Source organism: Schistocerca nitens, chromosome 6 (genome assembly GCF_023898315.1).
Source record: "Schistocerca nitens isolate TAMUIC-IGC-003100 chromosome 6, iqSchNite1.1, whole genome shotgun sequence".
In the NCBI taxonomy this organism is placed as follows: domain Eukaryota; kingdom Metazoa; phylum Arthropoda; class Insecta; order Orthoptera; family Acrididae; genus Schistocerca; species Schistocerca nitens.
Window position 1 is genome coordinate 418,277,603 of NC_064619.1, and position 14,710 is coordinate 418,292,312.

General features: G+C 42.7%; 4 non-coding genes across 4 annotated transcripts; 2 read left to right on the plus strand and 2 right to left on the minus strand.

Annotated features, from left to right (window-relative positions):
- Positions 1-10,257: 10,257 nt before the first annotated feature.
- Trnat-ugu (transfer RNA threonine (anticodon UGU)) lies at positions 10,258-10,332 on the minus strand. Its single transcript has one exon. It is a non-coding gene; the product is annotated as a tRNA-Thr (tRNA).
- An 807-nt stretch (positions 10,333-11,139) lies between these two features.
- Positions 11,140-11,214, minus strand: Trnat-ugu (transfer RNA threonine (anticodon UGU)). Its single transcript has one exon. It is a non-coding gene; the product is annotated as a tRNA-Thr (tRNA).
- A 546-nt stretch (positions 11,215-11,760) lies between these two features.
- Trnat-ugu (transfer RNA threonine (anticodon UGU)) lies at positions 11,761-11,835 on the plus strand. The gene has a single exon. It is a non-coding gene; the product is annotated as a tRNA-Thr (tRNA).
- Positions 11,836-12,201: 366 nt separating this feature from the next.
- Trnat-ugu (transfer RNA threonine (anticodon UGU)) lies at positions 12,202-12,276 on the plus strand. The gene has a single exon. It is a non-coding gene; the product is annotated as a tRNA-Thr (tRNA).
- Positions 12,277-14,710: the final 2,434 nt, after the last annotated feature.

The following is a 14,710-nucleotide window of genomic DNA, read 5'->3' on the forward strand; positions in this document are numbered from 1 at the left end:
CGACACAGTTAATGTAGGGGGAGAGGTCACCATGCGATGCATTCGGCCTTTTGAGGAACATTGAATGGTTGTTTCAGTAAACAAGCGGCAATACTAACGCACAGGCTTCCGATGAGGCAACAGATGGAAAGGTTGTCACCAGGCCTAGAGTCTTGCAGTTTTCCTATGTGTGTATAGAAGGTGTTTCACAATTTCTGTTACAGGCTTCTAAGGATATTGGAAAGAACTAGTCACGTAAAGATCTCACAAGGAACCCAGGTCCGGAAACGTACCGTTTTGATATGAAGTACGTTTAAAGATCGAATAACTTTCACATCTCCCGCTTCATTTTACGATAAGTTGTGGTAGAGCTGCTCAACGCATTCACAGAGAACGTTTTCCGACCATCTTAGTCCATTACACCATTTTCGTCCGACTACAGCAACGGGTGGAGAAATTGGTACCTTATAAACTAGGAGACTTGACTTTGGTGCTCCAAGGACGCGCAGCTGGGCTTGTGGACAGTGTGTATAGAAACTTGCGTTACAGATGCACTTCCGAGCAACCATAGAACCACACGGGCGCCGTCCTGCTGTCGTGAGCCGTCAAAACCTTACCATCTTGCAACACCCAGCACCTTACAGTAAATGTGCAACCCTTGTATTTATTTAAAATAGGTTGTAGGATAAATGGTGACTCTATAACAGGAACACTCATGTACACAATTTATTACAACAACACGTTTTATATAGCTCACCAGTCTGGTGGTAGAGTTCAAAATATTATGCACCATTGTAGGTATTGCACACCATATACTTTGAATTACATAGTTAAATTTTCAAACAAGTAGTTTTTTGTACGTTACCTGCTAACCTTGCTTGACTGCCAAGAAATCTTACCACCTTGTTAAAAGGAAATTACTCACCTGGGCACTTAAACTTAATGTGTTAGGTACTTCTGATACTATGCAATTAGTGAAAGTATGAGGCTGGTAGCCATAAACCAGACAAATTTGTAAGATTGGATGTCATGAACTGATATATATCAGTTCATGACATCCAGTCTTACAAATTTACTCTCTCTGATGGACACACGTCCAGATCATCCGCTCTCAAAACTCCGTCATCTCACTCCCCACATCCACCACTGCTTGCGGCTCACCTCCAATTGCGCAACGATACGCGCTGTTCACATCCAGCTGCCCAACACTACAATGGCGAATATTCCAACAATGCAAATCAGCCACAGACTGCACACAGCATAGTCAGTGATTTTCATAGAGAGCGCTACGTGGCGTTACCAACATAAAAACCTAAACAGCCTACTTACATGCTGATTGAAAATCCCGGGAAATTGACACAAAATTTCATGTCTTACATTCTTACCATTCTCTTACGCTGAAATCCCTTAGTTCATCAAGCATCTCATCACAGTTCCAACACCACAGCCGAGGTGTATGGTACATCGCTAAGAAGAGAGGTCTCTCATTCTTTCTCCATTGCAGCAGTCCGGCTCTCGACTGAGAAATACACTCCGAATTCTTCATAGCTCTAATTATCATTATCATCATCATTATGAAGAATCAGTTGACATTTGCTATAGGATGACGGCCTCTTTCGGAGTTTTTCATGCATTATGCCCTTCGCATCCGTGTTTCTTCTAATGTTGTTCATTGAAGGCAAATTACTAAGTTCAAAGTTAATTTTCAGTCATTTCACCTCTGATTTCAATTCAGTTTTCAATGCTCTTTACAATACAATGTGTAGCTATTCTCAGGGAATCTTCACGTCTTTTTGTGAGGGCAGCACTATTCATCGTCCAAGAGATCAGTTCGTCTCTTGTGTTTACATTTTTGTAGACTTTGCCTTCAATGCATCCCTGTGGTAAAAATCTAAAGTGATAATATTTGATAACCTTGGCGTCCAGGAAATGTGATCATTTCTGTTGAAACATCTTCAAGAAAATACTAAGTTTAGATTATGTGTCACCTGACAAGTGGAATGAGTAGAGACACTGTCACGCAGGAAGAACATACCTATCCCTAACTTTTGCCAATAATGCATTAGCGATGTACCATACAGCTCGGCTGTGGTGTTGGAACTGTGATGAGATGTTCCATAAACTAAGGGATTTCAGCCTAATGGAATGGTAAGAATTTCATCATCGTCAGTGTTCTGCGAAAAGGCAGGTTTTCACATGGTAGTTCTCTCGGCTGTCTGGTGTTCTGCCATCCTCTTCAGGTCTGAATAATTTCCACTTCTCATTATGTCGTCTATCATCTTGTATCTCCTTCTTCCTCTCAGTCTTCTCCCACAAAACCAATTCTTCCGAAGCATCTGCTAGCAAGCACTCCCTTCTCAATGAATGTTCCAACCAGTTCTTTTTCCTTTCTTTTACAACGTTCAGCAGACATCTTCTGTCACAAACCCTTTCCAATACTCCTTCATTATTCACTCTTTCCATACAACTTATTCTCTCCATTCTCCTCTAAATCCACATCTCAAATGCTTCTAAGCTTTCTTCATACTCTCTTCTCAGCGCCAAAGTTTCTGCCCCATATAGTGTCACAATCCAGAGAAAACATTTGCCAAGCCTTTTCCTTGGACTTTTACTAATTTGCCACGTAAGCGTCTCCTCTTTCTGTTGAATGCTTCCTTCGCTATGGCAGTTCGAGTTTTCACCTTCTGGTGACATCTGAAGTCTTCAGTTATTGTGCTTCCAAAATATTTAAATGCACTTACTTAGCTAATGGTAGATTGTCCTATTTTAATATTGGACAGTTTGCGTCTTGTACTGATGATCATACTCTTTGTTTTTTCTGTGTTTATTTGCATCCCATATTCCGAACAAGCTTCATGCAGATCTTTCAGCATGTTATTCCTTGTCCGCTCACTTTCTGCCACTAATACATGTCATCAGCAAATCTTATTTTAAGGCATGAAATATTTTTGTTAATTTAGTTGATTTTTTATTTTGTGTAAATGGAGTAAGTCGGGTCCTGTAAGGCGATTCGATAGCTGAGCAGGCCTAATCAATTGTTTGTCTATCATATCACACCACACATTCACAGAGATGTATTTTTGACAATGTTTGTTCACAAAAATATGAGTATTTTTCTCAGACCACCTGAGGGACATAGCTGTCTTAACACTACACATCATAAAGTTAGTAATGAAAGGAATTAACAAATTAAGCATAACAATTAATAAAAAATAATTAGTTGGAAAATGTGACAATTGATGCAGTGCTTTAGTACAGTAAGAATCGTGAAAGCTGCTTAACGATAGAACTATCTATCGTGGAGAGACTTGAGTTTTAAATCACTTAGCCTACCGGAATTAATCAGAGGTGCCTGTAGCGCGAGGAAGCCGGACGCCGCGTTTGGGGGTAGTTGCGTGCGGTGGGTCCCAGTATTCCCAGTCAGTATTCTGGGTGAAGCCAGCGGGGTTTGAAAAGTCGTGGATCAGGAGTAGGAGTGCTATGAAAGCACCAGAAGTACATCTTAAGACATAGTTAACGGGGGTGGACACTCCTTCACTTTGATTCCTGTGGACGAGTCCATCAGTGGGCGGTGCCGAAAAGAGAAATAATCCATCTTACATTTTATTGTGATGGACAGTAGGGTATATGTGCAGTAATTACTATAGTAAGTCAAGAGTTTTTCGCCAAGTCAGACAGACAGACAGACTTTTTTGGCTACATGTAATTACAAGTACAGTAATGTTCGTTAAGCTCAGTGCTTGATGTCACTGTCAGAAAGCGTCGTGAGCAGTTATATAGCACACCATTGTTACACGAGCAATGCTTTGAACCAGACGGACATGTGCTGATTGTCACTCCATCTCTATTGCACGATAAACTTTGCTAATGCAGATAATGTGCTTGTAATATTGCCTAAGTAGAGTCGCATGAGCAGTGAACTTGAAGACTGTGTTTTAAGTACACTGTTCAAAATAACCATGGGAACACATGTATCAACATCCGGTATGCTAAATTTATTTTGATGACGACAGTATCTGTGGTCTTAGTGCACGGCTTAAGATCTTCGCTTTCAGTGTAGGCAACAACAAAAATCATTCAACATCTCTTGGCTGTGTTATACATTAAATTGTCAGGTGACCCCTAGAAGGAAACGATTACTGGTCTCCCAGTGTTTTGTAGCGAGATGCATAGGTGGAAGTTGTCATTTGTTGACGTTTTATTCAATCAAGCTCGTGCAAAAATGGTTCAAATGGCTCTGAGCACTATGGGACTGAACTTCTGAGGTCATCAGTCCCCTAGAACTTAGAACTACTTAAACCTAACTAACCTAAAGTCATCACACACACCCACGCCCGAGGCAGGATTCGAACCTGCGACCGTAGCGGTCGCGCGGTTCCATACTGTAGCGCCTAGAACCGCTCGGCCACCCCGGCCGGCCAAGCACGTGCAACCCGAAACCTCAATGCAGTGCAAAATTAAAAGGGCTGTCTGTTTGATCCAAATGAACTGACTTTCGATTGTCTTGCCGCAAATACTAATGGCAGTGTCATCCATAGGTTGTGGATACGTTACAGGGAGAGAGGTCAGTACACTTGGCGAGTTGGAAGAAGTCGCCAGCGCATTACAACCCTTCACGAAGAACAATATTTGGCCAACTTTGTGTTGTTGTGTCGTACAGATACCTCCAGGGCACTGCAAAACGGTCTCTGAAGGGCCACTGGAGCCGCTGTCTCCGATTAGACTGTAGCGAACATATTACGAGAAAGCACAGTACGACTTGGACGCCCTATTCGAGTACCCCGCTTGAGACGACATTATCTTGCAGCTCACGTTCATTTCTACCATTCCTACGTCAACCGGGAACTTCGTCACTGGCGAAACGTGTTATTCGCAGACGAGTCCATACATCCTCTGGCACAAGGAGATGGCCGGTGTTCGTGGGTTGGGACCCATTGTAAGCGGTGTTTGCACAATGATGTCAAGGAAATCCACGGAAGGGGGGGGGGGGGGGGGGGAGTTAGCGCCTTCACTGTTGACAGCCATACGGATATTGTTAACGTCCGTGGGTACATTACCGCCACTTAGTACGTCGAACACATCCTGCTGGACCATGTGGTGGCTACTGTGTACAGTGGTGGCCCTGAATTCCTCCTAACGCCAGGGCCCATGTGGCAGGTGAAGCCTGGGTATTGAAGTAACGGAATGGCTGGCGGTGAGTCTTGACCTAAAACGCACCGGGCATTTGTGGGACGTTCTTGGCAGACGTGTTCGTGGTCTTCCTATTCCACCACAAAGTCTCCATGAACTCCCATGGGAACGGAATCCACTGTATGCCACTTAGGTGTCAGGCAGTGATAAACGCTCACGCAGGGCATAAGCATTACTGAAGCTGTGAAAGTCCAATGAAAACTTTGTTTTCAGCACCTGTCGAACCTTTCAGTCCTTTTTATGTAAATAATCGATAGTTTAACGCTGTTTTGTTGGTACTTAATTTTAAAACATGCCCAGTTCTCAGTTATTGACCAATGTGTTATGGCAGAAGCCTAAAGTCCCTGAATTCTGATGGTGACTGACTGATAAGGATTATACGTAAGTAGTTAATGAGCAAAGATTGGAGTGTGTGCTGTGGGGGTCCCCCTGTCTGAAGGCACGTTGAGAGCGGTGTGCTAGCAAACTGATAACTACTTGTGTGTTGTGATAATTATCGCTGTTGACGGCCTTTTGTTTGCAGTCTCCTAAGTTGTGAGATTCTGAGTTGACAATATCAAATTAATTATTTAGTATTAATGACGTACTACTATGGCGAGTTGTGATTATTCCACAAGGCAAAGCACATTAATTGCGTCTCCCCCCCCCCCCCCCCACGTAGTTTAACTGTGTTGAGGAATTCATAAAACAAGTGTATCCTCTTTGCCACTGGTATCGGTACACTCACTTTCGAGCGAGTTCTGTGATTTCTGATATGCACCATCTTTGATTTGTTTCAGTGTAATGAAAAACAATGCACCACTTATTTTGAGGACACTCTCCCTACACAATATAATTGACGTCTGCTAGAATTAGTTTCTCATTGTTCCTAGTTACATTAAAATTCCCTATGTGTGGTTGTTTTGAAAACATTAATATGCAGAATTCATATATTGTGCGTAGTGAATGATAACGGCACTAGAGGTAAGGTCACGTGTGTTTCACAACCTGGAGAAGTGTCGTTGCACTTCAAGGACTCAGCACTTGCAAGTAGGTCAGTATTTATAAAGTGCACTCATCTCTGTAAACTGTCCCTCACTGTGGAAGTAATATATTTCCAATACTACATTGTCAGTTACATTTTGTCATTTCATATTCTCTTACAGTCAGCTGATGTATTTTTGTTGCGTTCGGCAACAACACAGTTGTTAGATTCGTAGTACAAATTATCTGACCACGAAAGGATGTTGGAAATGTTACACACCGTTGTGAGATAAGAGTGTTACGGATACCGTCACGAGAGAAAGTGGCTTCATTTGTAAACAATGTTAATGGGATTATTAGGTCAGCGCTTAGATAGCACAGTCTGTTCTGCAGACACGGTAGCTCAGTGCGTTCGATCAGTCACTGCAGTAAAAGTAATGAGTGAAGTTCTCATCGATGAAATTTGAAAGATGTCTAGCAACATTTGCGCAGAACTACTGATAAAGAAGGACAAAGCAACAAATATAAATAAATATTAATATTTCAGCAGAGCAAATGTCTCTAAAAATCATAGTTCCCAGCTTCGAATCCCGGCACGGCACATATTTCTCACCAACCAGCAAATTTCATATCAGCGCACGCTACACTGCAGATTGAAAATTCCTTCCCCTAAAGCATTCCTTAGATCCTTTCCACCACAACTGCTAGTCTTGCAATGTTTACGGAAGCCGGCCGAAGTGGCCGTGCGGTTAAAGGCGCTGCAGTCTGGAACCGCAAGACCGCTACGGTCACAGGTTCGAATCCTGCCTCGGGCATGGATGTTTGTGATGTCCTTAGGTTAGTTAGGTTTAACTAGTTCTAAGTTCTAGGGGACTAATGACCACAGCAGTTGAGTCCCATAGTGCTCAGAGCCATTTGAACCATTTTGTTTACGGAAGAACTGAGAGGTAGGCAAAGAAGTACTAGCGGAAGTGGAGTTTTGAAAAGGTAGTTACAATCGTACTTACCTGTGAAATGCAAAGGTCCCAAGTTCGGGTCCCAGTCCGGCATGTACTTTTGATGTCCCGAAAAGGTTCAGATAAGAGCACACTCCACTGCAGCGTGAAGATTCATTCTGGAGATTCATAGTGATTTTAGGCAGTTTTACACTCTCGTTTATGCAAACTGCGAGCTGGTCCGAATCTCGTCTTAGAAAATAAGGTGTAGAATCTGTTGAAACTCGAAAGACACAGAATGAAGTTCACACGACTCAGGTTAACTGACGTCTATGGCGACAGGATGGGCATTGTCAAATCCTGAAAACAGGGGACCCACACGTCGGAATAAAAGGTGTAAAAGAAGGCGATAAGGCAGTGGGATGTCGGCCTCTGCATCCAGGACTAGTTTCCTATGCGCTGGGTGGAATGTTAAATCCAAGTACTCAGAGCGAGTAGATCTGAGTAATTTCAGGAATTTTGTCGATGAATTCGGACTCGCCCTATTCGTTATGGACAGAGACTAGAATACGCAGTTTCGAATGTGGGGATGAAACGGTTATTACAAGAAGGGAAAGCTGTAGTACATCGCAAGGCTGAAAGACAGCATCAGACGAGTTGAAAGACTGAGTACGTAAAAATAAATTCTATTTAAACTGTGTAATGAGACTGAGACCTACAACAAGGTAAGACCTACAAGTGTACCTTGTGATGTTTCATCAAGCGAATGTGTATGTGTGTTAACAGTTGTAGACGGATGTAGTGGCTGTGCAGTCACGGTTTTCATTGCTAAAATAATATCATTCATTTGTTACGAGAAACGAGGACAGAAACCGCAATGCTACGCTTTATTGGACTGACCGCAGTGGCGCCTTTGTTTGAAAAAAATAGGAAAAAGTGGAAGCTGCGGCTTGCGACATCTTTCATTCGATCGTAGTCATTACCTTCACTCCTAATCGCTTACACACTATAGAACTGGCCAAACGTTGGGTAACAAAGAGCGTACAGGACGGGGAAATGTGGTGGTCTACGCGAGTGCCAGCCGTCAGGCAATGGCGTGAAAATGATAGGTTGGGAGATCGCACAGGCGGGCTGAGATAAACCGTGTCAGCTTTAAATGCTAATAGGAAGCCGTGACGCGTGCTATGATTCAACAGTCCGTCAGGAACAGGCTAATGAGAGATCGCTGACGAGGCTCATCGATTTACATCTGGGACCGCTCCCCATTTTGCAGGGCCGGCTGTTTTATTTCGCTGCTCCCCGGAGCCCAATTATACCGAAATTGGAATCGTTAATAGTATGTCGGTAATTCATAATGGTACGTAAACAGACCAAGACCTGCCCGTGACTGCTTCAATCAAGTGCGGACGCGCCCATAGCCGACTAATGAGACTCGGTTTAATTGGAAGATGATAATAGCCGCTAGAGGGAAAGGAGAAACTGGCGTTGATGGAGGCGGTTACAGAGCACTTTGCTGCTACACTGTGAGAGCGGTACTACAGAACGGAAACTGATGTGAATGATTCAGGTGTGATAAATGCTCGTAAGTAAGACATTAATATACTGTACAGCAATCGAATGGCAGGGTTCGTCATTCACTGCGCTATTACGATTATTTCTTTTGGGTACAAAGAATTAAAAATATTCAGAAAAGGACAAAAATATAATTTAAAAGGCCCCTTTTAGAATAACTTAGTAATAATGTTCAATTAAAAGGAAAGAAGAAACGCTGATAATTGTAAATGTAGGTCTGTTCTCGATTCAGAACGTCAAATCTAAGCAAAACTAATAGTGTGTAGAGAATAAAGTCGAGAGTTTCAGTTAAAAGACATAAACTTAGTTATATCACAATGAGAAATGATAAGTATAGTTAAGTACGTGGGCAACATACAAAGTACGAAGGATTCACTACACTCAAACAGCGTTACAAAATGGTTCAAATGGCTCTGAGCATTATGGGACTTAACATCTTTGGTCATCAGTCCCCTAGAACTTAGAACTACTTAAACCTAATCAACCTAAGGACATCATACACATCCATGCCCGAGGCAGGATTCGAACCTGCGACCGTAGCAGTCCCGCGGATCCGGACTGCAGCGCCTAGAACCGCATGACCACCGCGGCCGGCAAACAGCGTTACACCTACAGGGAAGAAATAATTAGTTAAGAAAATAAGAAACACACAATAAAATGGATGGTAAGGGTGATTTTTTCCTAGTAGAGATACACAACACACTATGGAAAAATTACTGAGAGAACATTGTTCACTTTTTTTAAGCCCTTTCATCAGTTATCATATGCCTACTATTTAACATTCATAAAATACAGAAAATTCCTGAGGTGTCAGGCATGTGTTGACATGACGCCACACAAGCACGCAAATGAAAGTACGTCTGTATTCAGTACAAAACGTGATCCTGTACTAAGGACATCAAATGGTTTTAAAAAGTTATGTATTATATATTGTGCAATTATTATTTGCGATGTATTTCAGTATTATTTATTTCTGACTACCACTTAGTTTGCAGGTAGGTGAGAAACAAGTATGTCAGGCAGCAAGAAGGATCAAATTATTCCACTGTAGAGGTGGAGAAGTCATAATTGTGTTAAATAAAACTAACATACAGAGATATAGTTAAATATTTTTGTACATCAGTTCGTACTACCAAAAAATTCAACTGTAGAATAAAAGAAATAATCACTGATAGATCCTGTAGACTACCATTAAACTGTTTTTCAATTAGTAAGTAAAATTTTATGGATATAGGAACGTTATTGAAAATGTGTGTAGTTGAATAATGGATGCAATTCTGGAAGAAAATAAGTGATTTCAGGGGTTTTTGTGAATTGTTCTTATTCCTAGTACCGATTCTGTGAAATGAGCTGATAGTTTGAAGGACAGGTGTATAATTTAAAGTTACATTCATTAAGTAAAAAATACGCTTAGATACAATACCTAGCATACCAAGTTCCTTGTGTAGAATTCTCACCAAAAGTAATTCTAACTATATATGACGGTAGAATCTGTTCCCGAAAGAACAGTTACCGTCGATGACCATGCAGCTTTGCTCGAAATGAAATGATAATTAAATAGACACCCTAGCTGCAAGCAGGCGTTGATACACTTCATTGGGGACATGTTGAAAATGTGTGCCCCGACCGGGATTCGAACCCGGGATCTCCTGCTTACATGGCAGACGCTCTATCCATCTGAGCCACCGCGGGCACAGAGGATAGTGCGTCTGCAGGGACTTATCCCTTGCACGCTCCCCGTGAGATCCACATTCACAACATGTCCACAACACTACATTCGTAGTGCGCCTAATAAATGTTTGCCCATCATACTCATTACTCGTGGCAGATTAATCTACCAAGTCCCGTACGAGTTCGGGCATAGCGTGTGCGTTCGCACAAGAAGGTCAAAGGCCGGGAACCCATATTTTTAACTATATATGACGGTAGAATCTGTTCCCGAAAGAACAGTTACCGTCGATGACCATGCAGCTTTGCTCGAAATGAAATGATAATTAAATAGACACCCTAGCAGCAAGCAGGCGTTGATACACTTCATTGGGGACATGTTGAAAATGTGTGCCCCGACCGGGATTCGAAACCGGGATCTCCTGCTTACATGGCAGACGCTCTATCCATCTGAGCCACCGCGGGCACAGAGGATAGTGCGTCTGCAGGGACTTATCCCTTGCACGCTCCCCGTGAGATCCACATTCACAACATGTCCACAACACTACATTCGTAGTGCGCCTAATAGATGTTTGCCCATCATACTCATTACTCGTGGCAGATTAATCTACCAAGTCCCGTACGAGTTCGGGCATAGCGTGTGCGTTCGCACAAGATGGTCGAAGGCCGGGAACCCATATTTTTAACTATATATGACGGTAGAATCTGTTCCCGAAAGAACAGTTACCGTCGATGACCATGCAGCTTTGCTCGAAATGAAATGATAATTAAATAGACACCCTAGCTGCAAGCAGGCGTTGATACACTTCATTGGGGACATGTTGAAAATGTGTGCCCCGACCGGGATTCGAACCCGGGATCTCCTGCTTACATGGCAGACGCTCTATCCATCTGAGCCACCGCGGGCACAGAGGATAGTGCGTCTGCAGGGACTTATCCCTTGCACGCTCCCCGTGAGATCCACATTCACAACATGTCCACAACACTACATTCGTAGTGCGCCTAATAGATGTTTGCCCATCATACTCATTACTCGTGGCAGATTAATCTACCAAGTCCCGTACGAGTTCGGGCATAGCGTGTGCGTTCGCACAAGAAGGTCAAAGGCCGGGAACCCATATTTTTAACTATATATGACGGTAGAATCTGTTCCCGAAAGAACAGTTACCGTCGATGACCATGCAGCTTTGCTCGAAATGAAATGATAATTAAATAGACACCCAAGCTGCAAGCAGGCGTTGATACACTTCATTGGGGACATGTTGAAAATGTGTGCCCTGACCGGGATTCGAACCCGGGATCTCCTGCTTACATGGCAGACGCTCGAGTAATGAGTATGATGGGCAAACATCTATTAGGCGCACTACGAATGTAGTGTTGTGGACATGTTGTGAATGTGGATCTCACGGGGAGCGTGCAAGGGATAAGTCCCTGCAGACGCACTATCCTCTGTGCCCGCGGTGGCTCAGATGGATAGAGCGTCTGCCATGTAAGCAGGAGATCCCGGGTTCGAATCCCGGTCGGGGCACACATTTTCAACATGTCCCCAATGAAGTGTATCAACGCCTGCTTGCAGCTAGGGTGTCTATTTAATTATCATTTCATTTCGAGCAAAGCTGCATGGTCATCGACGGTAACTGTTCTTTCGGGAACAGATTCTACCGTCATATATAGTTAAAAATATGGGTTCCCGGCCTTCGACCATCTTGTGCGAACGCACACGCTATGCCCGAACTCGTACGGGACTTGGTAGATTAATCTGCCACGAGTAATGAGTATGATGGGCAAACATCTATTAGGCGCACTACGAATGTAGTGTTGTGGACATGTTGTGAATGTGGATCTCACGGGGAGCGTGCAAGGGATAAGTCCCTGCAGACGCACTATCCTCTGTGCCCGCGGTGGCTCAGATGGATAGAGCGTCTGCCATGTAAGCAGGAGATCCCGGGTTCGAATCCCGGTCGGGGCACACATTTTCAACATGTCCCCAATGAAGTGTATCAACGCCTGCTTGCAGCTAGGGTGTCTATTAAATTATCATTTCAAAAGTAATTCTTATTGTGTTACTTTTCGAATAGTTTAGTCCTGCTTCATGAGTTACCATTACATTTTATGCCACATAAAGTATGGAGTGAAATTACTACTTGTATGACATCTCTATTTTTTCATCGTCCGCGACTGACATTTCACATCACTAATAAAAATTTGCATTGTTGTATAGCAATATTTTTTTTTTTTTTTTTGCAAATACTGTGCTGAAGTTTTTGTAGATTCTTAATGGTATATATGAGTTGATACTTATTAACACGCATCGTAATTTAAATGACATCTTCAGTAGGTAAGCTGTGGGTATTCAAGACGACCTTGACTTTGAGTGCCAGTTTATACATCCAGTGTCAAGTTACACTCTGAGGCCACTAGGTTAGTTGTATTCAAGAAAATCGCTACTTCTCTCTAATGCTGGGAACGAATTAAAATGGTGGGAAATCACTCACTCCTGCCTCCCTATTTCTTGGAGCCAAAGGGAGCACATTAAAGTGGAGGGAATCACGGCCCGCTCCTCACTGCACAAATTAGATTCAAGTTCCACCTCGCATTATCCTTTATAATTAGAACAATTGCATCGGATCCTTAATTCAAGGTCTACGCACCCAACAGAGCGGACCATGAATGTTTGACACCAGGGTGTGCGCCTTTGTCACAAATATTAGTAATAAAAAATAAATTTATTGCTATTCCACTTATATGAGTTTTATCATTCGTTGTATGTACTCTGTTGGTTGTTGGTTGTTTTTGGGGAAGGAGACCAGACAGCGAGGTCATCGGTCTCATCGTATTAGGGAAGGACAAGGTAGGAATTCGGCCGTGCCCTTTGAAAGGAACCATCCCGGCATTTGCCTGGAGCGATTTAGGGAAATCACGGAAAACCTAAATCAGGATGGCCGGACGCGGGATTGAACCGTCGTCCTTCCGAATGCGAGTCCAGTGTCTAACCACTGCGCCACCTCGCTCGGTCTTGTATGTACTCTGTAGGGAGAGGATGAGAGTGTAGGTAATTAGTATAAGTAATAAATTAACCATTATTACTCCGGTCAGAGAAGCTTCTTCACTCAAGATGTTGGCAGAGACCAGTCACCACACCTCGGCAGAATAATTAATTGCTACCTTTAGTTAATTTGAGGCAATTTTTATAAATGTTTCCAAATACTTACATCCATGTACTAAATGTGATGTTAACAGCTTACAGCAGAGCATAATTTAACGACAAATATAGACTTGGAAAGTCTTTAAATATTAAAGAAAAACCACAGTGCGGTATGTAAGAAGCTGAACTCTTACTAATTCTTCCCTACATAACTAGCATGTGTGATTTCATACTGTATGTATTAAGGCTAGCAAGACCTTCTATTGGTAAAAATGCTGTTGTCATTGTAAATTCCGCAAAATCTCGGTAAATATTAACGATATGTATGACATACGATACTAGTGTGTGACGTCACAGCAAAATTGTGTATGTACTGCACTTTCGCCAATTTCCAAGATTGTCAACCAAAGATCTACATAAATATTGCATGTACAGGAATTAGCACAGTGCTACAAATATGTACCCAACGAGGTGGGTAATACAGGAGCTGACAGGGACAAGTGAAATGCCTGTCGGACAGGCTAGATTTCATGCACCATCAAAAGTGTGCTACTGGTCGAAAAGGCACTGATACTAAATCAAGCATTCAAGGAGACCTGTCCAGCCCACATTAATAACACGAAACCTTTCTTAGACCGATAAGAAACAAGTTTCCACTCCTCTCCACACCATCCCATATTTAATACAGGGCTTGGGTGTGGATGATATTACTTTTTGTCAGCGAGTTGTATACAAAGTCTACAGCACGTCTATATTATTATTAATGTGTGACTTAATAGTCTGCGTTCTTTTTTTTTGGTTTGATGCGGCCCGCCACGAATTCCTTTCCTGTGCTAACCTCTTCATCTCAGAGTAGCACTTGCAACCTACGTCCTCAATTATTTGCTTGACGTATTCCAATCTCTGTCTTCCTCTACAGTTTTTGCCCTCTACAGCTCCCTCTAGTACCATGGAAGTCATTCCCTCATGTCTTAACAGATGTCCTATCATCCTGTCCCTTCTCCTTATCAGTGTTTTCCACATATTTCTTTCCTCTCCGATTCTGCATAGAACCTCCTCATTCCTTACCTTATCAGTCACCTAATTTTCAACATTCCTCTATAGCACCACATCTCAGATGCTTCGATTCTCTTCCGGTTTTCCCACAGTCCATGTTTCACTACCATACAATGCTGTACTCCAGACGTACATCCTCAGAAATTTCTTCCTCAAATTAAGGCCGGTATTTGATATTAGTAGACTTCTCTTGGCCACAAAT